The sequence below is a fragment of the Salvelinus alpinus genome, chromosome 1 (genome assembly GCF_045679555.1).
Source record: "Salvelinus alpinus chromosome 1, SLU_Salpinus.1, whole genome shotgun sequence".
Taxonomy (NCBI): Eukaryota; Metazoa; Chordata; class Actinopteri; order Salmoniformes; family Salmonidae; genus Salvelinus; species Salvelinus alpinus.
The window spans coordinates 75,215,248-75,224,725 of record NC_092086.1 but is presented as its reverse complement, the minus strand read 5'-3'; positions in this window follow the sequence as shown (position 1 = coordinate 75,224,725).

Here is a 9,478-nt window from a genome sequence, read left to right as displayed (position 1 = left end):
ATTCACTAGGAGAAGGGTAGGGCATTTAAGAATATATTGATGGACGTTATGCCCACGACCAGCCCCGTTTGGTGGGGATTTGTTGATAGCATCAGTTGATACAATCTCTGCATCAACTGAAGAGACAGACATACATTAGCAAGTTGACTAACGTTACACATTTTGTACACACGCACGCACACACATTTTGAACTTGTATGAGTCGATTAACTTGTATGCAACACCAGTAGCAATAATGCAACAGTAGCAAGATACATTACGGAGCTATCTCATCTTCACCTGGTATGTAGATGAACTGTACTTCTTTAGCAACAGGTCTTACTTTCTGTTGGAGGTAGTATTGGTACCTCAAACAGACAACTTTGCCTTTCAGATTAGCGGTGAGTAACGTTAGCTCTTGCTCTCCCGCCAGCAGAGGCCGTACACGTGTTACTCTGGGACAGAAAAAGTGGCTGAAACTATCCTCTGAGAGGGGACACGCTTCTTTCCCCTCACGCAGCATGCTCCTGACCTAGTAAATACCATTTATTTCATATGTATTTGCCAGAACTAGTGCAAAACACCATCTCATGTAAAGAATCACAACTTCCCATCACCAACATACGAGCAATTAAAAAGCACAACATCCGGGTGTGGGCGGAACCACGAGTAAAATGGTCAACGACTTCTAGCAAATCAGCGTGGAGTTCTTCAACCAATCACTTCACTTCCCAGTTCAGTCACTGCAAAGCAATTTGCTAAATCAACCACTAGCTGTCAGCAAAATCTCAATAAAAAAGTATATGATCCTGTCTGTGGATGTTCCTAAGCAACAACCAAGTTTATTGGCGTTGTATATAAATAGAAGTCATCCGTTGGTGTATTCAGTTTATTTATTGACTTATTTGACTCAGTGTCCTCAAACGGTTTTCATTTGTGGCTTTAAGACAGGATAGTACCGATTACTTCTGAGCGGATGTGGGCTCTCCTCTGAGCAGGCGTTTATAAAAAATTTAATAAATCACTGTCTTTCTTACAGAGAGCACACCTCACTGTCACAACCAAGTTCACAAGTCAGTCCCTGACACATTTCTATATATATCTCTGTGAGTCAAGCATCTCTAATTAAAACAATTGTTATATTGTGGAGGTGAGATGAATGCTGAGTTTTTTTGAAGACCCAATATCAGACAGTAGTCTTAAACCATATAGAATATGGTTATCAGTGTGTGTGTGTGCTAGTGTGTGTGCTAGTGATGTGCGGGTCAGTTGTTCATAACCCATCCACAACAGGCCGACTATATGTGATTAAGTGAAAATCTGAGACCTGACCCGAACCTAACCCGCAAAAATATAAAATGCGCTTTACAGTCAGTACATTTTTTGACAGGGGGTGCAGGATTTTTTTTAAAGCCTTATTTAGATAGACCTATGTTCCTGCTTAAAATTTCTGACAATTTGTCTATACATTCAGCTCTTCTGTCTTTACTTGTTTCCCTAGAATCCTAAATAGGCTGGGTTTCTGTATAGCACTTTGTGACATCGGCTGATGTCAAAAGAAACCCTAACCCTAACCCTAACCCAAACTATAGTTTGATGAAATCTGCCAAGACCACAGAAAATAATTGTAGACCTCCACAAGTCTGGTTCATCCTTGGGAGCAATTTCCAAATGCCTGAAGGTACCACGTTCATCTGTACAAAAATAGTACGCAAGTATTAACACCATGGGACCACGCAGCCATCATACCGCTCAGGAAGGAGACGCGTTCTGTCCACTAGAGATGAACGTACTTTGGTACGAAAAGTGCAAATCAATCCCAGAACAACAGCAAAGGACCTTGTGAAGATGCTGGAGGAAACAGGTACAAAAGTATCTATATCCACAGTAAAACAAGTCCTATATTGACATAACCTGAAAGGCCGCTCAGCAAGGAAGAAGCCACTGCTCCAAAACCGCCATAAGAAAGCCAGACTATGGTTTGCAACAGCACATGGGGACAAAGATCGTACTTTTTGGAGAAATGTCTGATGAAACAAAAATAGAACTGTTTGGCCATAATGACCATCGTTATGTTTGGAGGAAAAAGGGGGAGGCTTGCAAGCCGAAAAACACCATCCCAACCGTGAAGCACGGGGGTGGCAGCATCATGTTGTGGGGGTGCTTTGCTGCAGGAGGGACTGGTGCACTTCACAAAATAGAAGGCATCATGAGGCAGGAAAATAATGTGGATATATTGAAGCAACATCTCAAGACATCAGTCAGGAAGTTAAAGCTTGGTCGCAAATGGGTCTTCCAAATGGACAATGACCCCAAGCATACTTCCAAAGTTGTGGAAAAATGGCTTAAGGACAACAAAGTCAAGGTATTGGAGTGGCCATCACAAAGCCCTGACCTCAATCCTATAGAAAATGTATTGGCAAAACTGAAAATGCGTGTGCGAACAAGGAGGCCTACAAACCTGACTCAGTTACACCAGCTCTGTCAGGAGGAATGGGCCAAAATTCACCCAACTTATTGTGGGAAGCTTGTGGAAGGCTACCCAAAATGCTACCCAAAATTCTACCAAATACTAATTGAGTGTATGTAAACTTCTGACCCACTGGGAATGTGATGAAAGAAATAAAAGCTGAAATAAATAATTCTCTCTGTTATTATTCTGACATTTCACATTCTTAAAATAAAGTGGTGATCCTAACTGACCTAAGACAGGGAATTTTTACTGGGAGTAAATGTCAGGAATTGTGAAAAACTGAGTTTAAATGTATTTGGCTAAGGTGTATGTAAACTTCAGACTTCAACTGTAAATCAAAAAGAGTAAAGGACCAAGAATAGAACTCTGAGGAACTCCACAAGGTAAATTAATGTACTTAGACTCTGAACTGTTTTATGAAAATAGTTGGTTTCTGGCAGATGAGTAGCTCCTAAACCATTCAAGTTCTGTATCTTGTAATCCATAAATGTGAATATGTGTAGCAATATTTAATGATCAACAGTACTCAACGCTTTTGAAAAATCTACTACAAAACCCACTGTGTGTATATGTCTCTCGTGGAGGTGTTGGCATAAAGCAGTAAACACATTGCCATTGCTTATGGACATTGGTCAATAAAGTTATCTTCTTCCTGCTGAGAAAATGTGTAGTGTGTGTCATTGGGTCTTGTACGTAATGTGATGGAAAATAGTTTGTTGGTGCATTTCTTTTTTTATACATTTCTGTGTTCTATGTTTGTGCTTTTCTATAAAACAATTTCTGTGTTATTGCAAGTGACTTATTGAACGAATCCTCACTATTAGTATCTGCAAGGTGTCAATACCCCCAGACCCTTGTTTTGAGAACCATATCTCAGTTTCAAGGTCTCAGCTTAGAGAGAAGAAGTCTTGTGAGGTATTGGTCTGTTACATGCATGACCCAGTATTGGTCGGTCACATGAATGAAGCAAACATGAATGATTAATTAATTATGAATAAGCTAAATCATGCAAATATGTCTCGTCAGTATATAAGAGAACTAACGGGACTGCCCTGTTAGAGCTCCTGACAAACGTTCAATATGGTGCATCAAGTTTGTTTGAACCTCTCCACCGCGCTGACAATAAACAATGATGCATTTAAGATTTCCTTCGAGTGTCCCTGTGTAAGAGTTTCCACAACAGTGTGTTGTATGTAGAGACAGTGAGATCTCCTGTTGGACTATGTTCTCCAGTTCAGGAATAGCTTGTGCCACACTCCCAGTTGCCCTAATTCCACCTGGATAATCTCCAGGCAGGATTACTGTCCACTGTAATCAATCAACCACATTGTCACCTAAGATAGCATCCTCTGACTAAACACACACACACACACACACACACACACAGAGAGAGAGAGCCGGCCCTAGACTTTTGGGGGCCTAAGCAAAACAGAAAAAAGTAAATTTCCTGCAATTCTACACATTTTGCCATGGGGCGTAGAGAAAGTGATGCAGTTTTTAAGCAAGTTTACTGCAATTCAACACATTTTCCCATGTTAGCAGAGAGAAGATTTTTCAGTTGTATAACTTATTTTCATGCAATTCTGCTCATTTTGCGATGGGGTGGAGAGACAAATCTGCAGTTTTACAGCTAATTTCCTGTAATTCTGCACATTTTCCATATGGTGAAGAGAAAGTATTTGCAGTTTTGAAGCTAATTTACTGAAATTCTAATAATCTTGCCCTGAGTTATGTCATGTTAATATGATATTTGAATGAGAGTGACGAATAAAATCAATGGGGGCCCCCTGGAGGTCAGGGCCTCTGGGCATGTGCCCTGCGTGCCTGGTCGGTAATTCGACCATGATTACTACATGTTTTAATAGTCCAGCCAGCTAACATACCAATCTAAAAAAAATTGCTGACATGGGCTAATTGAGTGATTGTCAGTGACTGACATAAAAAGAGAAAAACTGCTGATGCACAACCAAATTCCAATTTTGGAATTTGAACACCTTGTGTGTTCTACTATTCTAACTCTCAACAGTAAGTTGAATGGCTAGGGTGCGCTCTGCAGACACACACACGCACTCGCACACACACACACGCATGTGCACACATGCACCTTACACACAAATGCACACAGGCATGCACACACACACACATATGTATGCACATTACTATCTTACTCATCTCACTCTCTGTCACAGCACCCACACACCCACACATAAAGAATAACACACACCATGTTTTGTTTTCCTTTACTTTGTCTCAAGTCGATTGTGTTTGTTCTTCGTCTTGTTGAGGCAAGGAGCAGAGAATGTCTGGATTGTGCCTTTAAGTATTCTGTATCAAATGATAAAAAGTAGTTCAAGTGTATTGATTGAATGATTGATTACACACATTATCATCCATGGGGAACTGGGGTTCAAATGCAGGGACAGACCCACTGGGCACAAGCTGGTTGAATCAATGTTGTTTCAACGTAATTTGTCAACGTATTGCAAAAAATATATATATATACACTACCGTTCAAAAGTTTGGGGTCACTTAGAAATGTCCTTGTTTTTGAAAGAAAAACACGTTTTTTGACTATTGTAGCTGGAAACGGCAGAGTTTTTATGGAATATCTACATAGGCGTACAGAGGCCCATTATAAGCAACCATCACTCCTGTGTTCCAATGGTACATTGTGTTAGCTAATCCAAGTTTATCATTTTAAAAGGCGAATTGATCATTAGAAAACCCTTTTGCAATTATGTTAGCACAGCTGAAAACTGTTGTTCTGATTAAAGAAGCAATAAAACTGGCCTTCTTTAGACTAGTTGAGTATCTGGAGCATCATAATTTGTGGGTTCGATTACAGGCTCAAAATGGCCAGAAACACGTAAGACTAGCTGTTGCCATTGGTGTCGGCTAATGGGGATCCTAATAAATCAAATCCTACTGAAAAATGATCTATCTACAGCTAATGGGGGATCCTAATAAATAACAAATACCAACAATACCAGGGTTTTAACCAAGCCCAGCCTGCTTAGCTTTGATGTTTGTCACTGACCACTACCAATGTGCTATCATGAGAATGATTATTAAGAGATCTCTTAATAACTAAATATAATCACTGTTGCTATTGAAATCAGGGTAGGTTTAAAAGAGCAAATGAAATGTAACCATACTTTATAAGTAATGTATCATCAATAATGCTATTTAGGCCTATATAGCATTTGCAAAGTCATCAACAGCTATTGTTTCAATTCAACCCAGGATTAAATAAAAAATAGACAATACATATAAACCTAGGATTTCAAGCTTTGGTTGATTTCAAATATATCTTCAAGTTAATCATTAAACTGATGGATTTTGATGGGGACTTCTTTGTATTATGTTAATTAAGGATTTTTAATGTTGGATTCAAGTCTCCATCTCAACCAAAAATCGAAGTTAAAGAATAGGGCTAAATCAAATCAAACTTTATTTAAAGTGTATTTAAAGTTTGATTAGATTAGAATTAGGCCTATTCTTTCATTTAGATTTTTGGTTAAAATGGAGAAATGAATCTGACAATATCAATGACTATTTTGTAGACAAACTGTATATTGAATTGTCAACACAACCAAATATCAACATTTGAAGGAGATGTATCTTCTGCTTGGATAGTTCCATATCTGCCAATGACTTAGTCTGGTTTTAATTCCAGTTTGTCTACAAATTAGAAATTGACATGTTGGATTAACGTCTCCATCTCTACCAAAAAATCTATGCAAAATTGTTGCAACTGGGTTGGGGATGTGTGTGTGTGTGTGTTAGTGTGTGTGTGTGTGTGTGTGTGTGTGTGTGTGTGTGTGTGTGTGTGTGTGTGTGTGTGTGTGTGTGTGTGTGTGTGTGTGTGTGTGTGTGTGTGTGTGTGTGTGTGTGTGTGTGTGTGTGTGTGTGTGTGTGTGTGTGTGTGAGTGATTGGGACTGACAGCAGTCTGTATTACTGGCTGGCCAGCAGATTTAGCCGACCCATTTTAGACACTCTAATCTGGATTAACCACTGCAGTGTGTCAGTGGGGACACGGCCCGCACCCTCCTCCACCCTCTTTATTCCTTCACCTGCTTCCCCCTCTCCATCCCTCCCTCCCTCCATCCACCTCACCCCCCCCCCCCTCTTCCCTCTGCCACCTTGTTCCTCCTCCCTCCTCCCTCCAACTCTTCTACTCTCAATCTCTCTGAGTTTACCTGTGTTTTTCCTCCCCTCCTCTTTCCTATCCTCCTCCTTGACCGCCTTAGCCGATTCTCTGTAATCACTTCTGTCTACCTGTCCCTCTCCCTCTCTCTCTCTCCTCTCTCCCTCTCTCTCTCTCTCTCTCTCTCATTTTCTCTCTCTCTCACCTGATTCACTCTGTCCTCATTCTGTTTCCATCTCCCTGTCTCTCTAACTGCACCATCTTCAACAATTCCATCCCAAAGCTCTCCCGCAGCGTAATTTGGTGTGTGTGTGTGTGTGTGTGTGTGTGTGTGTGTGTGTGTGTGTGTGTGTGTGTGTGTTTGTGTGCGTGCGTGCGTGCGTGCGTGCGTGCGTGCGTGAGTGTGTGCATGTAGGGTGCGGCACGTGGCAGCATGTGGCCAAGGATTACTGGGGCTCAGTCCTCTTCCTCTACTTCCCTAATTGCTCCTGCAGCTGTTCCACAATCTAGCATGGCTGCCTGTCTGAATCATCTGTATTGCGACAGTATGTAGACACTGAATAGTTGCTGACTGTCAATAAAAATGAAATGTCAAAAAAGTTTAGAACAAAAGTGGTTAACTATTGGATTTTACCAAATATTTATTTGACAATTAATTTTTTTTAATCCTGAGGAAAATATCCAGCCTTAACATAATCGTTTTGTCCAAATATTAGTCAACATTGATCTCCAAAAAGACAGCTAACGAAAGCCACAACCACATAGTTAATTTTCTCTTAGCTTGAACTGTTGACCAACACATTGGCACTGGCACACTCACACTCTCACACACACACACACACACTCACACACACACACACACACACACACATGGGCATCAATGATGTTAGTCCACAAAAATACGGTCGTTGTTCCATCTTGCTCGTTTCATGAGTTTAGTGACTTGTCTTTTCTGTCTATAAAAAGTATTTTTGTTGTTGTAACTTTTATTGTTTTGAGTTGCATGTGCAGAAGATATCTATATTTTCTTCATGTCTGTCTGTCTGCCAGCTGTCTATACATCTCAACACCTCTGTCTGTTTGTCTTTATACCTACATACGATTCTGTCTTCTTGTCTGTCTGTCCAAGATGTCTATACTTCTCTTTTTTCTATCAGCTGATAGCTCATTCTCTCTATCCTTGCTCTCTCCCTCTGCCACTGAATGGATTGCTCTCTCTTGCCTGACTTTATTTGGAGATAAGATACTCACTTTTCAGATAAAGCATATTATTATAGCTAAATCGAATGCGCTTTGTGGATGTTTGTGAATCTGTGAGTGTGTGTGTTTGTTTTTACACTGGTTTATTACAGCTCACTGTAATCTTTTGATGATGTGTCAATGAATGTGTGAAAGGCTTGATTTGATGAGCAGCAATTTAATGTGTGATGCACCCGTTCAATAACTGATTGAAAACCTTGAGTTGCAATTTAGAATCAAAGTTGAAGCGACATTCCTGAGTTTCAGCCAGGCTAAAAACCAAAATATACATTTTGGACATTTAGCCTACGAGTTGTAATATGCTAATAAAGCATAAGTTATATTCTTAGAGAATGGTTATATAATTGAAATGACCATTAAACAGAAGAAAATATTGAAGATTGTGCCACAATCACCATCCTGTTTCAGTTGTGTTCAATTGTTTTGGTGCAATGTTTACACGTTTCTGGTGAATTTTCAAAACTCTTACTACAAAACTCCAAACTGGTAACACTTAAAACAGAGCAAGTTTCATATTCAAAACTTTTATTACAGGTTTTTTTCAATCACTTTGGTGCAATTTCCACAAGTATGTGGTACATTTTCCCAACTCTTAGTACAACATTCAAAACATATCATCAAAAAAGCAATTGTTTCAAAACTATAAGCACCTTTTCAATTGACTAAGTACAACACACAAAACCATAAACACTTTTTCACTAAATGTTTTTAGTGTTTAGTCTAGAAATACACGTTTCACATTGCAATACATGTTAATTTAAAGTAATTGCCTTTCACAATGCAATGCTCACATTACTTTTGATATGACTCATTTGTTAAAATACATTTTACTATTGCTTAATATGACTGCTCTTAATTGATAATTACTTAAAAAATGTAAATCTGATATTGACAAGATGAGATATGTACTGTACTGTATGTAACAAATGCATCCCCTATCCAAAATAAAAAAAATTGATGGGGAGTTAGGTAACACTGCTTTACTAAAATTGCATTGGCCAATGCAATACTGTAACACCGTAATATATGCCATTTACGTAGGAGCCACTTTTAGCCAAAGTGACAACAGAGTCCACAAATGTTCAAATGTGACCCCAGTGGGAATCAAACCCGACAACTCTGCTGTTGCTAGTGCCATGCTCTTACGAACTGAGTCACGTACAGGAGCACTACAATACATAAGTACAATACAATACTGTAAAATACAATACATGATTACAATAGAGGTAGAAGATGTAAGATTGTAATCCCCATGAGCTACCACCCTCCTTCAGGCCATGGATGAGGCATGCAATAACATCAATCCAGACCTGCCAGGCAAAATCTATATTCATCATCTTCATAATAATACAGTACGGTATATATCATACTTTATATGTTTATACACTATAGACATACATCGACAAACCAGTTTAAAATCTATATGATTACCAAACGGTTAAATTATTATAAATTAAGAGCAGTCAGATTAATTCATAGTAAAATGTATTTTAACAGATTAGAAGAGTATCATTTCAAGTAATGTGGAAGGCAATTATTTTATATGAACATGTATTGCAATGTGAAACATGTAGGCCTATTTCTAGATGAAGCATTGATTCAGTATGGTGAAAAGGTG